Raw genomic sequence first — 16,325 nt, 5'->3', positions numbered from 1 at the left:
TTTTTTTCTTTTCATTTTTTTTTCATTTTAGCTAGTTTACAGTATTCTGTCAATTTTCTACTGTACAGCATGGTGACCCAGCAAGTAACATAACATTTAAAAACAAGTAAGGTGATCTAGATATAACTCCTCTAGCCGCTGAGCTATATTTAAAACAAAAGAACAAACAGGGAGTTCCCGTCGTGGTGCAGTGGTTAACAAATCCGACTAGGAACCAAGAGGTTGCGGGTTCCATCCCTGGCCTTGCTCAGTGGGTTGGGGACCTGGCGTTGCTGTGAGCTGTGCTGTGGGTTGCAGACGTGGCTCGGATCCAGTGTTGCTGTGGCTGTGGCGTAGGCTACTGGCTACAGCTCCGATTCAACCCCTAGCCTGGGAACCTCCATATGCTGCAGGAGCGGCCCTAGAAAAGGCAAAAAAAAAAAAAACCCCAAAAACCAAAAAACAAACAACAACAACAAAACAAAACGCCATGTTTTTGGGAGTTCACGTAGGGACACAGTGGAAACAATCCGATTAGGAACAATGAGGTTGCGTGTTTAATCCTTGGCCTCACTCAGTGGGTTAAGGAGCCAACGTTCCCGTGAGCTGTGATTTAGGTTGTAGATGTGGCTGGCTCATATCTGATGCTCTGTGGCTGTGGCATAGGCTGGCAGCTGTATCTCTGAATGGACCCCTAGCCTGGGAACCTCCATGTGCTGGGAGTGCAGCCCTAAAAAGCAAAACAAAAAACAAAAACAAAAACATGTTTTGGGGCTATTCCAGTCCATGAGCCACTAGTGGCAGCCTCTTTTAAACTTTGGATTTTGGTTTTGCCGCCTAAGTCTAAGACTCAGTTTCTTTATTTATCAAGTGAGAATAATGACACTTAACTCTGAAGGCTATTGTAAGTGTTAAGTGAGATAAATACAAACAATACTTGGTGCATAATATTCATCCAATAAGTGGATGCTCACCTCGTAGCTCTTTTATCTGTAGGTTCTGGGTCCACCACCGTCTTACCTGAGTGAGTTAAGTCTGGTGACCGGGTCCACTGACTGCCTTTCTCAAAGAGACTGCTGAGACCAGACCTCCCATGCTGCTTCTTTCTTTTTAATCAGCCAAAGCATAAATCAAGCCCCCATCATGCTTTCGGCTTTCTTATTCTTGAACTGGCTGCTCTACACTGCCTCACCTCCCAAACTCGTTTGCTATTCTCTCCAGAACTGCTGCTCCATAGCCAATGACACCTATCTCCGTATTTTCAACCTGTTGCCTGAGTATTCCCTCTTCTTCCTGGCCTTTCATGAAATCTGCCTCTTTCCTGAGAAGACCTGAAGCTCTCCTAAGTGGCTGTGGCTGTTGACTTTCACAAACCCTGCCTACCTTAAGACCAGAAGATAGGGCTGGTCTTCCTAGGTTACCATTGCCACCTCCGTTTTGCCAACGTCTTGTAAAAGCCCTCTCTGTTGAGACTTAGTCCCTTGAGGTTTTATTACCTTCTATCCTATTGCTTGCTATCATACACCATTGTTCCCAACCACTTCCCCTGCCATTCATCTAAATTGTTGGCACCTGCCTAATCTATTCCATTTCAGTTCCTCCCATGATGGTGGCTGAGATGATCATTCTATGCTATTGACTCTGAGCTCCTTAATCTCCTAACCAGTCATGATTTCCTCCTCCTCTCCACCTCTACCATGTGCTCTCCCATCGTTATTACTTCTGATTGATCCGCTTACAAAATGACCACTTCATACACCACTATCTGTAACCATAATCTCCTTCTCTTATAGTTAGTTGTGTGTTTAACACTCCCCTTCTAGAATTTTCTTTTCGGAGCACGTAATCCGCCAACTCTTCTGACTTCTTTTTTTCTTCATTTCCCTCTTTATCTTTGGTTTAGAGTTAAAGCTCGTAATTTCAAAAACACTCCTTCCTGTAGCCCAAATTCTTTCACTTCTGTTTTGTTCATCACCTTGGTCTGGCACATCCCTGATCCTAGATGAATCCCCTTATCCATTCCTTCCACATCTGCACCAAGTGCTGCAAGAGAAAGTCACGCGGTAGATCACAATGGCTCAGCTATCAAATTATAATTTACGCAGCCACTCTCTCCGCAATGGCCATGTCAGACCTCCTGCTTTCCTTCCTCCCACTCTGAAGTTTTGAACAACTGGAATAATGCAGTCTGGGCCCTGCATTCTATGAAATGTAGACAGTGGCTTTTGGGCTAAGGCTAGGGGCGAATGTCTAGCTTCTGTTCATAAACTGGGGGAAATGTGTAGAGATCCTCCAGTCCCAGTTTGCAAGTGAGCAACATTTTCAGTGCCGTTTTGCAGAGCGACCCCAGTTCTGGCTTATCACGTTCAGTCTAGTGGTTTCAGCTTTCTCACCACAGGGCACTAGAACCCCAGCCACAAGGCCCACATCTCATCTGGGTCCTCTGCTACCTTCCTGACTTTAGTTCCTACTAAACACTATGGGTACCTTCTCTGGTTTTCACTCCTTAAGATCTCTCTCCCCCCAGCTCCCTCCCCCGCCCCTCCTTCTCTCTCTCTCTTTCTCTCCTTCCCTCTCCCTCCTCCTCCCTCCCCCTTTGTCTTTGTTTCTGTGGTTTTAAATATATTTATAATTATTTTGACTGCTCCCCTGGCAAATAGAAATTCCCAGGTCAAGGATCAAACCTGAGCCACAGCAGTGACAACAAGCCCGGGAGAGACTATGCTGGATCCTTAATGGCTAGACAACTGGAACACCAATATATATTCATAATTTTTTATGTAGCAGTGATATTCCTTTGGAATAGGAGGAAATGGGTTGTGGTTTGTACATTTTCCTATCTTGACCTAGAAATCTAAACCTCTCTTTTGTAGCAGATGTACTTTTATTTGTAACATGTAATTTTACATTTGTTGGTATGATTATGTGATGAATGTCTGTGTCCCCCATTAGACTCAAAGCTTTGTTGAGGCAGACACTGTGTCTACTTTTGCTTACTATGTGTCCCCAGCCCAAGGCACAATTCTGGTATTTTATGGACATTCACTAGTCGATCAAGTGAATATGTTATTTTTATTATTACACATGCAACAACGTTTTTTAGCTTCCCAGACCATTTGCTGTTCTTCCAAAACTTAATTCCAAAACTTTCCCTCCCCTAAGACTCAGGCTGTTTGGATGAAACCATTCTCATCTCTGCTTGACAGCTTCAGACTTTACTCCATATTAGTCACTTACAATTGGAAAAATTCACTGTCATTTTCTGAAACCACCCTTGAATCATTTAGCATGCCTTTGGCTTCAATGAACAGAAACCTAGTTTAATTTGCCTTAAAAGATAGGAAAGTTTATAACTCACATAAAATTTAAGACCCAAGGCAGCTTTAGGCATATTTATTGGGGCTAATTTTATTAGTCCACAGTTCCTGTGGTCTCTGTCCTCCTGTCTCTATTGGCTTTGGTAGCAGGGGCCAAGATGCTACAGCATCCAACAGAGGAAGAGGGGCTGGGTTTTGTTTACATGCCTCTTTTCTGCAGCATTGAAAAACGTTTCCAGAAGCTCCCCAGCAGACTTTCTATCATTCCACCAAGACTAGATTACAAGCCTTGTCCTAAACCAATTCTTGATAGTGAACTTGGGATTACCATGTTTAGTTTAGTCCAATCACTGGGATGGATTGGAAGTTGAGGGACTCAGCCATTTTGAGCTCCATGTCTCTATAGTTAAAATCTCATTTGGGGAGTTCCTGTTGTGGCTCAGTGGTAATGAACCCGACTAGTATTCATGGGCATGTGGGTTTGATCCCTGGCCCTGCTAGTGTTACCGTGAGCTGTGGTGTAGATCACAGACACAGCTTGGATCCTATGTTGCTGTGTCTATGGTGTAGGCTTGCAGCTGCAGCTCCAATTCAACCCCAGCCCTGGCAACTTCCATAGGCCACAGGTGCTGCCCTAAAAAGGCAAATATATATATATATATAAAATTTATAATCCCAATTCTTTTCTTTTTACCTTTTTTTACTCTTTATTATAGGATATTCAGTATAGTTCCTTGTGCTATACAGTAGGATCTTATTGTTTGTCCTATATATTAGTCGTTTATCCTATATGTAATAGTTTGCCTCTGCTATTCCCAAACTTTCAGTCCATTCCTCCCTCCACTCTTAGCAACTACATGTTGCTGCCCTCTATGTCTTTGAGTCTGTTTCTGCTTTGTAGGTAAGTTTATTTGTATTTTATTTTATTTTTATTTTTTGGAAATATTTATTTTATTTTTATTTTTTAATTGTTGTTTCCCCAATACAATTTCTTGTGTTGTATTTTAGATTCCACATGTAAGTGACAGCATATTGTATTTGTCTCTCTCTTTCTGTCTTACTTCACTTAATATGAGAATACCTAGGTCCATCCATGTAGCTGCAAATGGCTTTATTTCATTCTTTTTAATGACCTTTGTATATACATAACACATCCATTCATCTGTTGATGGGCATTTAGGTTGTTTCCATGTCTTGACTATTGTACATAGTGTTGCAATGAGCATTGGGATGCATGTATCTTTTCAAATTATAGTTTTTTCCAGGTATATGCTCAGGAGTGGGATTACCGGATCATTTGGTGACTCCATGTTTAGTCTTTTGAGGAAACTCCATGCTATTTTCCGTAGTGGCTGCACCAATTTATGTGGAATTCCAATTCTGATTATACCTCCTCTTCTTCTATTTTTCTCATTTCTTGACCTTCCTTCAATCTCATCTTTGTCTTTATTGAATCCCATAAGCCTGTCAGTACAACTCAATTTTACTAAAACATCAGCCCTCAACTGGCAGCACTATCTCCCTTCCTAATCTAATGATCGTTCCCATAAGACTCTTCAGGACACTCAATTCCTTCACCATGACCATGATTTACCCAAAACATCCAGGTCAATCCTCACTCATTCCTAGAGGACTTCAACAACTGGCTTCCTGCATTCTTTTTGTCAACTTGCCAAGCCTTGCTGGGAAAAATGGCATAGTTCTTTAAGCTTGTGTTACTACTGTAAATTCATAGAAGTTAACTGGATGTGCCATGCAGATAAGGTAGGTTGTGTCCTGGTTCTCTAATTCACTGGGCTGTGCGACCTTAGACAAGCATTTAACCTCTCTGATTCCCAGTTACTTAATCTCTAAAATGAGAACAATAGAACCTACATCAAGAGATTGTTTTCGGGAGTTCTCATCATGGCTCAGCGGTTAAAGAATCTGACTAGGAACCATGAAGTTGTAGGTTCGATCCCTGGCCTTGCTCAGTGGATAAGGATCCGGTGTTGCCGTGAGCTGTGGTGTAGGTCGAAGATGTGGCTCGGATTCCACATTGCTGTGGCTCTGGCATAGGCTGGCGGCTACAGCTCCGTTTAGACACCTAGCCTGGGAACCTCCATATGCCATGGGAGCAGCTCTAGAAAAGGCAAAAAGACACACACACACACAAATCAATGTGTGTAAAAGAATTTGTCCACTGGCTGGCACACAGTACTCAGTGGTAGCCCTATTTCCGTGGAAAATCCTAAACATTGCTCTTCTCCTTATATCCTCCACCTTGAATCTGCTTTTCTTCTTCATTAGCTGCTGCTGCTACTGCTGCTGCTTCTTCATCATCATCGTTTTCTTCTTCTCCTTCTCCTCCTTTCTTCTTTTGTCTTTTAAGGGCTGCACCTGTGGCATATGGAAGTTCCCAGCCAGCCTACATCACAGCTCATGGCAATGCAAGATCCTTAACCCACTGAGTAAGGCCGGGGATCAAACCTGCAACCTCATGGATACTCGTCAGGTTCATTAGCGCTGAGCCATAACAAGAACTCCTCCTCCTCATTGGCTTCTACTCTTAACAATTGTCTTGACATTATGGAGTTTGGGGGCCAACATTTCATCTCCAAATACTCAAGGAACTGTATCCATGTTACACACCCTAAATAGTGCAGTTGTGACAGATGAAAATATCCAGTGTTTACTCTATCGAATTAGATTTTTTTTTTAAATGTTCATTCCATGAAATTAGGGAAAGATAAGGAGGCGGAATCACAATTACAGTCATTTGGAAATGAGGCTAAGTATTTGCTTGTGATGGTTGGTGAAAAACAAATCCTCTGGTATTCCAAATCTGCCTGAAGGAGACTTGGGAATCAGGAGACATCCAAACGAAAAGATTCATTTAGCTCTGATAATTAGCACCATAAACAAAAAACAGATGAATAAGCTGGCTTTATTTGTAAATAACCATTTATGGTCCAAATAATTTCCCCTCTGTGACAGAGACTTCCTTGCTCAGTATTGCAACATCTCTCAAATATAAACAGTAAAACCAAGTGGCTGCAGACAATGATCAATGTGTTTTATGATAGCAATACAGAGGAAGAACAAACATTCCCTTACTAACTAAACACAGCCAACCAAGCAAAGTCATTTTAACCTTTCTTGAGTTGGGATTGGAATATAATAAATGTGTTTTTCAACATATACCCAAACTGAACTTCTCTAAGCAATTCTAACATCAAATTAAATTTCTTTTCCCTGAAGTAAGCTTGGAATTAGGAGAAAACATTTGAATGATGTTATTTGCTTGTGGATATTTATCCTAGTAGATGAGTTCACTAAGAATCTTGGTTTAAAAATCTAAGATAGGGAATTTTAACAAAGGAAGCTTGAAGATTCAAACTCCTTTGAAAAGTCATTTGCTCAACAACTTTCTCCCCCCCCCTCAAGACTATCCATTTTATTTGTATTCTCCCAGTTGAATATATGGCCTTTCCTAAGCCACTGGTCTTTATGGGATTTTGAGGAGGAATGACACCTCGGGTGCTTTCTGAACTATGAGTAGATTGGCAAAGTGAAAGTAAGCTGGTTGTGAGTCAAACACGCTACCCTTTAGGAGTTTAGATAATTTAGAGATTACCTACCTTCCATACAAATTTCACGTGCAATGGCAATGATCTAGAATTGTCTATACAGATTTGACGGGGCTTTCTGCTTTTGTAGTAAGAAAACTGTAACCCATTTGGCCCCCAGTTTCTTTTCTTTGGCTTTTCTTTATTCAGTCAATAGATGTAGTGTTTCCTTTCCTTTTCATTCATTTCTCATGTTTTCCAAAAAGATCACCTGAAATTGAGAAGGGAAAATAAATTTGAATTGACATCACATATCAATGTATTGAGTTGTGTATTTCAATACATTTCAGTACATTTCAGTGTATTGAAATGTGTTCTGGGAAGTTCCCACTGTGGCTTAGTGGCAGTGAGCCTGACTAGTATCCATGAGGACACAGGTTTGATCCCTGGCCCCGATCAGTGGATTAAAGGATCTGGCGTGGCCATGAGCTGTGGCATAGGTGTAGGCCAGAAACTGTAGCTCCAATTTGACCTCTAGCCAGGGAACTTCCATATGCTGCGGGTGTGGCCCTAAAAAGCAAAAAAGAAAGAAAGAAAGAAAAAGAAATGTGTTCCTAATGATGATCTATTCATTAGGATTCTAAGTAACAAGAACCAAACTCTAATTAAACGTAAACAAAATAGGTGGATTTGTTTGAATGATGTTAGGGAATCTCATGGGATTCAAGGGCAATACAATGGCATGTTTTAGGAGTAGACTGAGCAGGAACTGCTCTGTATATCTTTTTTCCATATTCTCACTGCACATTCACTTTATTCTTTACTTTTACTGGATTATTCTGCTCTTCGTTTTTTTTTTTTTTTTTTTGTCTTTTTTGCTATTTCTTGGGCCGCTCCCACGGCATATGGAGGTTCCCAGGCTAGGGGTCGAATCGGAGCTGTAGCCACCAGCCTACGCCAGAGCCACAGCAACGCGGGATCCGAGCCGCGTCTGCAACCTACACCACAGCTCACGGCAACGCCGGATCGTTAACCCACTGAGCAAGGGCAGGGACCGAACCTGCAACCTCATGGTTCCTAGTCGGATTCGTTAACCACTGCGCCACGACGGGAACTCCATACTCTGCTCTTCGGATCACATAGCTGGACTGGTTGGAAAAAAAAGGGGGAATTCCTAGAACATGTATTGGGTTGGGTGGTCCACTATAAATATTTATTGTCTACTACAAATCATGATAAAAATAATTTGTAGAAATATCTTCACACAATAAATTCTGTATATTTTTAGTAGATCATTGGGCCTTGTTACCCGAGAGCAGGGCCACAAAAGCTTTGTTCTTTAGGCATTTCGGTGCCGATCATTCTCCCTCTCCCCACCCTCCTACCCATGATCTACCTTTCTCTGCACTGTTGTTTACCCTAGAAGCCTGCCCTCTTCCCTCTGTATCGCCAAGGGTACTTTGCCACCTGATTTCCAATTGGGTTTAGCTGATGGAGATCAAAGGGGGATGAGAAGAAGGTCAGAGTATCTACCCCTTGATCTTTGCTGCTTTGGTGCTATATCTTTGGCAATAGCTGTGACTGTCCATGAAGTCAGCTTCTTACTGTGGACTCTATTCTCACTGAGCTCCATCCAGAAACACTGTTTCCTCCCTTTGTCCCTCAGGCCTCAGGGTGGTAATGTTTCCTTGTTGGTGCTAACTTCAGAGTAGCTCAAAATTCACTAATACTGCCTGTATATTTAGAAATGGTGCTTTCATTGGAGTTCCCATTGTGGCTCAGAGATAACAAACCCAAATAGTATTTATGAGAATGAGGGTTCGGTCCCTGGCCTCGCTCAGTGGGTTGAGGATCTGTGGCTGCCGTGAGCTGTGGTGTGGGTTGCATGCAGATGCGGCTCAGATCCTACATTGCTGTGGCTGTGGTGTAGGCTGGCAGCTGCATCTCCGATTTGACCTCTAGCCAGGGAACCTCCATATGCCCTAAAAAGCAAAACAAACAAACAAAAACCAGTGCTTTCATTAAAATGTGTTCATTTGAGCTACTGGGGAGAAATCTGTTTATTGTTAGGACTCTGACTAGTATTTGGTACCAAAAGTAGTTCCAGAATCAAACCTCATTGTGGAAATTCTTGGAAGAGATTGCTCTCTTTTTATTTTTTTATTTTGAGATGGCTCTCTTATTAAATGAAAATAGGAGTTCCCTTCGTGGTGCCGAGGAAACTAATCCGACTAGAATCCATGAGGATGCAGGTTCGATCCCTGGCCTCACTCAGTGGGTCGGGGATCTGGTATTGCCATGAGCTGTGGTGTAGGTCACAGATGCAGCTTGGATCCCACCATTGCTGTGGCTGTGGTGTAGGCTGGCAGCTGTAGCTCCAATTCGACCCCTAGTCTGGGAACTTTCATATGCTGCAGGTGCAGCCCTTAAAAAAGCAGTAACAATAATAATAATAACTTCTTAGGTTGAACATAGGTGGGGACTGAGACGATAGCAAGACGTTGTATTGCACTGGCATCGAGATTACTAAACGTATCATCGGTGGACTCTCTGACTGCAGCTGCTACTTCAAATGTGATATTTCTGCTAGAGAAGATTGACACATTCCCTGGTTTTTGATATAAAACTGTTGCCTCAGCAAAGGGTTTTTATTCCATCCTAAGTAGTGATTACAATTAACAGCAGTTTACATTCACCTGGTAGGACAAACAACTCCCCTTCACTGTCTTAACTTCGTACTGTGTTGACTCGCTTGCTTTCCATGATCATGTAGCCTGGAGAAACTCAGGTATCTTGATATATTCAAAAACATCACGCTCGTTGATTATATGTATGAGATCATGCAATTTAACCCAGTAGACAGGATGGAAAAAGATCCTACATGCCTTAGTAAGTTATATGCATGCCAAATGGTGGAAATAAACTCTGGCTCTTCCTTTGGCTGGCCTGGGACTTAGAAAGAACAGGATTGGTGACATGAAGCTATGTGGGTGAAGCTCTCAGAATGGCCAAAGCTTGTGAAGCTATTTGTATCCCATCAGATGGTAGCCAGTAGAGGAAGATCTCAACAGTCACATGGCCAAGAGGACCCATGCCATGAGTGTCAGTCTCTTCCCTGCAAATGGCTTGTTTGATGGGCTTATGCACAGAGTGACCACGCTGGCAAGGATGGAGGCTATGCATGGCCTCAGGAATGTGGACTTCCCCTTACCAAAATTAATTTGGCTGTTACTCTAATGATTGTCTACCTGGTCAACAAGCAAGGCCAAAGCTAAGGCCTTGCTATGGCACCATTGCCTAAGGGGACCTGCCGTCACCATCATAGGGGGTGCAGCATTTTATCCTCACAGAAATACATACAAATGCCTGATACAGATGTGCTTCACTCTGATAGCACTACTCAGTGGTTTATAACCTGCCTTATCCATTGTCATGCCATTCCATGCAACATTTCTTCTAAGAAATGGTGAAAGAAGTAGATCAAAGGGTATGTGCCCAAGAAATTCACTGGTGTGACATGTCTAGAGGCAGCGAATGGCCTGCTGAAGGGAGGCGTTTATTTCATTCTGTTCCGGTTCATCATCAGTTTTCATCTTTTCCCAGTGTGTTCATAGACTTTAATAAGAAGTGGACAAGCTGAATGGGGAGCTGCTGGCCAGATGTCATTGTAATCCAGAAGTGTTTAACAGAATTAAAAAAAAAAATCTAGGGCAAATTTTAGTTATTTTGAACTCTATTAACTGTCCAGAAATAGCCATCACTCTTTGTAATTGGATGTTTCTCACCAGGTTTCCTGGAGGCAGTGACTCCTACATCTTGAAGATGAGCAAAGAAGTTACCAAAGAAGTGGATGGAGGAAAATATTGTTACCAAAGAAGTCAATGGTGGATGGAGGGGCACCTTTGGAGATATGTGAGCAGATCCTGGCAAGTGTGTTTTATGAAGCATGGGTGGAACAGACAATTTAATTAATTAATGTATTATTATTTTTTCCTCTTTTTTGGCTGACTCGCTACATATGGAGTTCCCTGCCAGGGATCCCATCTGAGCCACAATTGTGACCTAAGCAACAGCTATGGCAATGCCTGTATCTAACCCACAGTGCCAGGCCAGGGAGTGAACCTGTGTCCTAGAGCTCCCAAGATACCACGGATCCCCTTGAGCCACAGCAGGAACTCCTGGAATGAACAATTTAGATATCAAGGTGGCTTTGCAAAGTGCAGTATTCAATAATTGTTTATCAAGTGAATGAATTAAAGACTTTGCTCTGCTAAAGTGCAGGTAAGAGTTTTCTATTGCCTTTCTCTGGTGAGCTTGTCAAAATCTGTTAAAAGAGAAATGAAATTAGTTTACCACAATCGTTGTTTTCTGTAACTATAATGGCTTTAGTGATCTCTCATTTGTTTCTCAATGGTTACAAGTTGCCTTTTTTCTTTTTTTCTTTTTTCTTTCTTTTTTTTTCCGGTCTTTTTGCCTTTTCTTGGGCCACTCCCACAGCATATGGAGGTTCCCAGGCTAGGGGTTTAATCAGAGCTGTAGCTGCAGTCCTACGCCAGAGACACAGCAACGCGTGATCCGAGCCACTCACAGCTCACAGCAACGCCAGATCCTTAACCCACTGAGCAAGGCCAGGGATCAAACCCGAAATCTCATGGTTCCTAGTCGGATTCGTTAGCCACTGCACCACGATGGGAACTCCTACAAGTTGCCTTTTTAATCAAGATGAATGCTAAAAAATTTGTTAGGTTTTGTGGAATCTGTTTTTTTCAATATCGGAATTACATTTTTCTTGCTTTTACCTTTTTTAAAATTTAAAGATTTAGAGATTTTATCAGTCGGTTTGCTCTGTAACCTGGCATATAATTATCACTTCCCCTCAGCCAATTCTATGTTGATCAGAATTAGGTCCAGAAAGGGAACATTTTGTTGATTAATGGAAAAGTATGGATTGGAGAATGAAATCAAACCTAGCTTTGAAGAATAGTTCTCCCACTTACTAGCTTGTGTAACCTCTGTCTGAGTTTTATTAAGAGTGTTAAATGTGATAACACCTGTGAAAGCAATAATTCATTTTCCCTTTCTCTCCCTTCTGGGTTGTCAGACCATTCAATTGACTTCCTCTTTTTTTTCCCCTTCAAAAATTCAAAAAACAATTAAGGAGAGTTATCTCCAGTACCTCATTTCCACATACAGTCTGCTTCACTCTCCATCTTCTATATCATTTCTCTCTGTATTCAGATCCCTTGTAACGTAATCCATTTTCACCCTAGCATCTCACTGCTTGGATTACTTTATAAAGTGTTTCAGTGAGGAGTATTGAAATGTGTTTGTTGGAAGTGTTTTAAAAATTCGATAAATCTAGAAATCAATTTAGAAGTGAATTTAAGGCTTTTTGATAAATTGATCATCACCCTATGTGTCAAGATTAAGGGTCTGATAGTTTTGCATTCTGTAGGTACAGTGACACAACGCTCTTTATAACCATAAAGTCAATGCTATTGTCCTCCTTCTACAAGTAGAGAGGTTGTGGCTCAGGGGGATTCTCTAGCTTGTCCTCATTTGTATCTGCAAAGTGACAGAGCTGGGATGCAAAGCCGGGTCTTTGCCTGCTGCACCACGATACCGTCTACCTTATGGCATTCATTCATTTCATGTTTTCTACCCTTACAGTTGCTGTGAATTAGGCATCCGACTTCTTCCTAAGATTTCTGCGGCTCTTTTTATGGCAGTTCATGGCCTCTACCCCTAATACCAGATTTAATGGATGTTAATAATATGTCATAGTTGCTTCAGACTTTTTTTTTTTTTTTTGTGAAAGCCATAACATGCTACATCAGAGAAAAGCCCATCTTTTCTTTTCCCTCCCTCTTGGGAGCTAGCTCGTGTCCCGAAGTTCTCTTGCCTGTCTTAAATCTTTTTACCACAAATGTGTATCTCCATAAACATAATATTCTAAATATGAATAATATGGTCATTTCCTCATATATGTTTTCATATTTCAAAGAATCAGACATCATTTCAAGATGAACCAACTCAAGATGAACAAATAAGCAGATGTATCACTTAACAAAAATGTGGGCGGGAACTCGACCAAAAGTATTATATTTAAAACAGATGCTCTACTATCTGGAATAGAAGAGAAAAATTTTTTAATCACAGCCTGAAAAAAGAGAAAATGGTCACTTAAAAAATGTGTGTTACTTTATATTTCAGGAGGGAGATATGTTACAAATATGTGCTTTGGTTGAAATTAATCAAGTATGGAAAAATTGATACGAAAGGAGAAAATGGAAGAAAAAGAAACCCAGTGAGGCTTTCATACGCTTTGCATCCCGAGGACTAGAAGATTTCCTGGCATATTAGTTAATGACTCTAATTGGAGAGATTGATGATGAAACACATCAGTACAGGGTACTTCTCCTTCGTCTAATTAAACTTCCTGAATCCTGGAATTTAAATTATACGTGGAGGTGCTCTGTCAAAAGAGACGCTCCTGCTTCTCCAGTAATTGAAAGCAGCTGGACATTTACCCGATCCACAACATCTGGGAAATTTTCATCTTTTTTTTTTTTTCCAAGAATGTATACACATAAAAGCAAGTTTCCCAAATAGATTCCAAATTTGTCCTCGTTCAAGCATTTTTGTTGATTTTAATTTGTCATTAAAGTTATGTCATAGATGAAGGGGGACCTAATTTAAGTTTGTACTTCAATGCTTGTGTGTTTACCTGAGCCCTAGGTTTATTCAGCCCTCAGGTCTATGCTAAGGGCATGACATTTCAGGGTTATTTCACATGGGTTTAAGATTCTTTTGTGGAATGTGGCCTCTGAGTGATAGCCCCGGGAGCTAGGTCAGATAAGGATGGAACTCGGGTAAACTCTGCCTCAGAAGTTGAGACTTCCTGGGGCTGTGTTAGCCTTCTGAAGCTGATGAAATGCTTCCCAAGATGCTGGCAAGGTTTTGCCAAGGTGGATCCCAGGCTCTGATTTCACTTTTCTCTTTATCTGGAAGAACCCTTCTTTCGAAGTGAGATGGAAGTTAGTGTAAGACACAGGGGATCTTAAAATATACAGGTATGTAAATATTTTGATTCTTCACTCAAAATACCCATAGGATTTGTATGAGAAATAACTAACTCTCTATACTTAAGCTATAATGTACTGATTTTCAAATATCTCAATGTGTTTGGAATAATTTAGAATAACCCTCTAAACATTTTAGAGTACTTATGCAAAAAAGAAAGTCAAGTTAAATTCTTAAGTCATCAATAGTTATAAATTGGGATATATCCAAAAGACACGTTTGAAATTGCTGTTGGTAAAAATATGATCTTAGGTATTTTTTCTAAAAAGATTAATTAAAAAAAAAAAAGTGGCATTGGGAGTTCCCACCATGGCGCAGCGAAAACGAATCTGACTAGGAACCATGAGGTTGAGGGTTTGATCCCTGGCCTTTCTCAGAGAGTCTAGGATCTGGCATTGCCCTGAGCTATGGTGTAGGTCACAGATGCGGCTTGGATCTGGCATTGCTATGGCTGTGGTGTAGGCTGGCGGCTACAGCTCTGATTAGACCCCTGGCCCAGGAACTTCCATATGCCGCAGGTGCAGACCTAAAAAGGCAAAAAGACAAAAAGACAAAAAAAAAGGCATCGAACAACAAAAAGATAGTTAAACACAAACAAACAAAAACACTTGGAGTTTCTTCTGTGGCGCAGTGGGTTAATGATCTGGCTTGTCTCTGTGGAGGCACCACCTGGACCAGTGTAGTGGGTTAAGGATCCAGCACTGCTGCAGCTGTGGTGTAGGTTGTAACTCTGGCTTGGATTTGATCCCTGGCCCAGGAACTTCCATATGCCTAGGAGATGGCCAAAAAAGAGAAAAAACACTCTCCCTGTACAATTGGTAGGCTTTTTTTTTTTTTTTTAAGTTATAGTTCATTTACAGTGTTGTGCCAATTTCTGCTGTACAGCATGGTGACCCAGTCATACATGTTTATACCTTCTTGTTTTATATTCTTTTCCATCATGGTCTATCTCAGGACACTGGATATAGTTCCTGTGCTGTACAGTAGGGCCCTGTTGTTTATCCATTCTAAATGTAATAGTTTGTATCTACCAACCCCAAACACCTTAACTGGGCATCAGGGATCAAATCTGTGTCCCCATGGATACTAGTTGGGTTTGTTACTGCTAAGTCATAGCAGGAACTCCTGTGATACATTCTTTTGCTTGAGGTGTATGACAAAGATATACCACCCACAGATAAGTAGTTGGAAAAGGGAGGAGAGTTTTAAGTCATTTCAGCAAACTTTAGAAGTTCCCATCGAGGCTCAGAAGTTAACGAACCCAACTACTGTCCATAAGAATGTGGGTTTTATCCCTGGCTTCACTCAGTCGGTTAAGGATCTGGTGTTGCCATGAGCTGTGGTGTAGATTGCAGATGCAGCTTGGATCTCATGTTGCTGTGGCTGGGGTGTAGGCCAGCTACCTGTAGCTCTGATTTGACCCCTAGCCTGGGAACCTCCATATGCCACAGGTGTGGCCCCAAAAAGACAAAAAAAAAAAAAAAAAGAGAAAAGAAAGAAAGAAAGAAAGAAAACTTTATTCTTCTTTGATACCACAACATTTATAGGTGGTAGTTTCTTAAAAGTTAGTTGCAATGCGAAATCTGAAACTATATCAGATAACTTTCACACTTAGTCCATGAAGAAGCTATTGGTCTCCTTTCCACCTTAAATGGATCTTTTACCCGTTCATGATGTTATAGGTGATCTTTAAATTGCGGACACATTTTATTATACAACATCAACACACCCCACCTGTTCACATCAATACCAATCTCAGAAAAAAAAAATATATAAGTAACTTAAAGACAGTCAAGTCTTTAAGTACTGGGGAGTTGTTAAGTTCAAGGTACAGGCACACATTTTCCAAAATTGTAATTTTTGCTTGAAAGCTCAAATTTTGTAAATTGGCAACAAATGCTTTTGGTTATTTTTCTCGACTTGCTTTTTTAATTTTCAAAAAGCTGTCAAACAGCCAAGTCTGAATAAGAATATTTGTCTTTTCAGCTCTTCTTTCTGGTGAAAATCATGTTCTCTGGAAGAAAAAGAAAAGTAGCCAGTTCTCCTTGAAACGCAGAATTGCACAGTGCTTTTCTTGCAGACAAGACACGTAACCTTGGAATGCATCCGGCTTAATGCATACTGCCAGATTCATTACCCGGAATATTAAAAAGAATCAAGAGTTAATGAGATCAATACTTTTTACTGCTATTATCAAAGACACTGTAAAGCGAAACTGGCTTTTCCCCTTGTGAATATGTGGCAGTCAGGAATGCAATGACTGTCGTCCATTTGGAGTTTTGGTGTCCTTGCCTTGATTTATACCAGTAGTTTTACCTGCTATTGCTTCTGTACCATCAGTCCAAATACCAATGCAGTGAAAAAGCCATGACATCTTAGTATCATCACGGCAAGAATT

At 41.1% G+C, this 16,325-nt stretch overlaps 1 long non-coding RNA gene across 2 annotated transcripts in view; it reads left to right on the top strand.

Annotated features, from left to right (window-relative positions):
• Positions 1–16,083, top strand: part of LOC125121337 (uncharacterized) — a 93,053-nt gene extending 76,970 nt beyond the window's left edge. The window contains exons 3-5 of one of the 2 annotated variants that reach the window (XR_007133437.1): positions 10,633–10,756; positions 13,058–13,917; positions 15,914–16,083. This is a non-coding gene — a long non-coding RNA (uncharacterized LOC125121337). Of the gene's footprint in view, positions 1–10,632; positions 10,775–13,057; positions 13,918–15,913 lie in introns of both variants that reach the window. The other variant, XR_007133436.1, reaches the window with a different exon arrangement.
• The last annotated feature ends 242 nt before the right edge of the window (positions 16,084–16,325 follow it).

This window comes from Phacochoerus africanus, chromosome 2 (assembly GCF_016906955.1).
Source record: "Phacochoerus africanus isolate WHEZ1 chromosome 2, ROS_Pafr_v1, whole genome shotgun sequence".
Lineage (NCBI taxonomy): Eukaryota > Metazoa > Chordata > Mammalia > Artiodactyla > Suidae > Phacochoerus > Phacochoerus africanus.
This window is presented reverse-complemented; position numbering and strand designations above follow the sequence as displayed.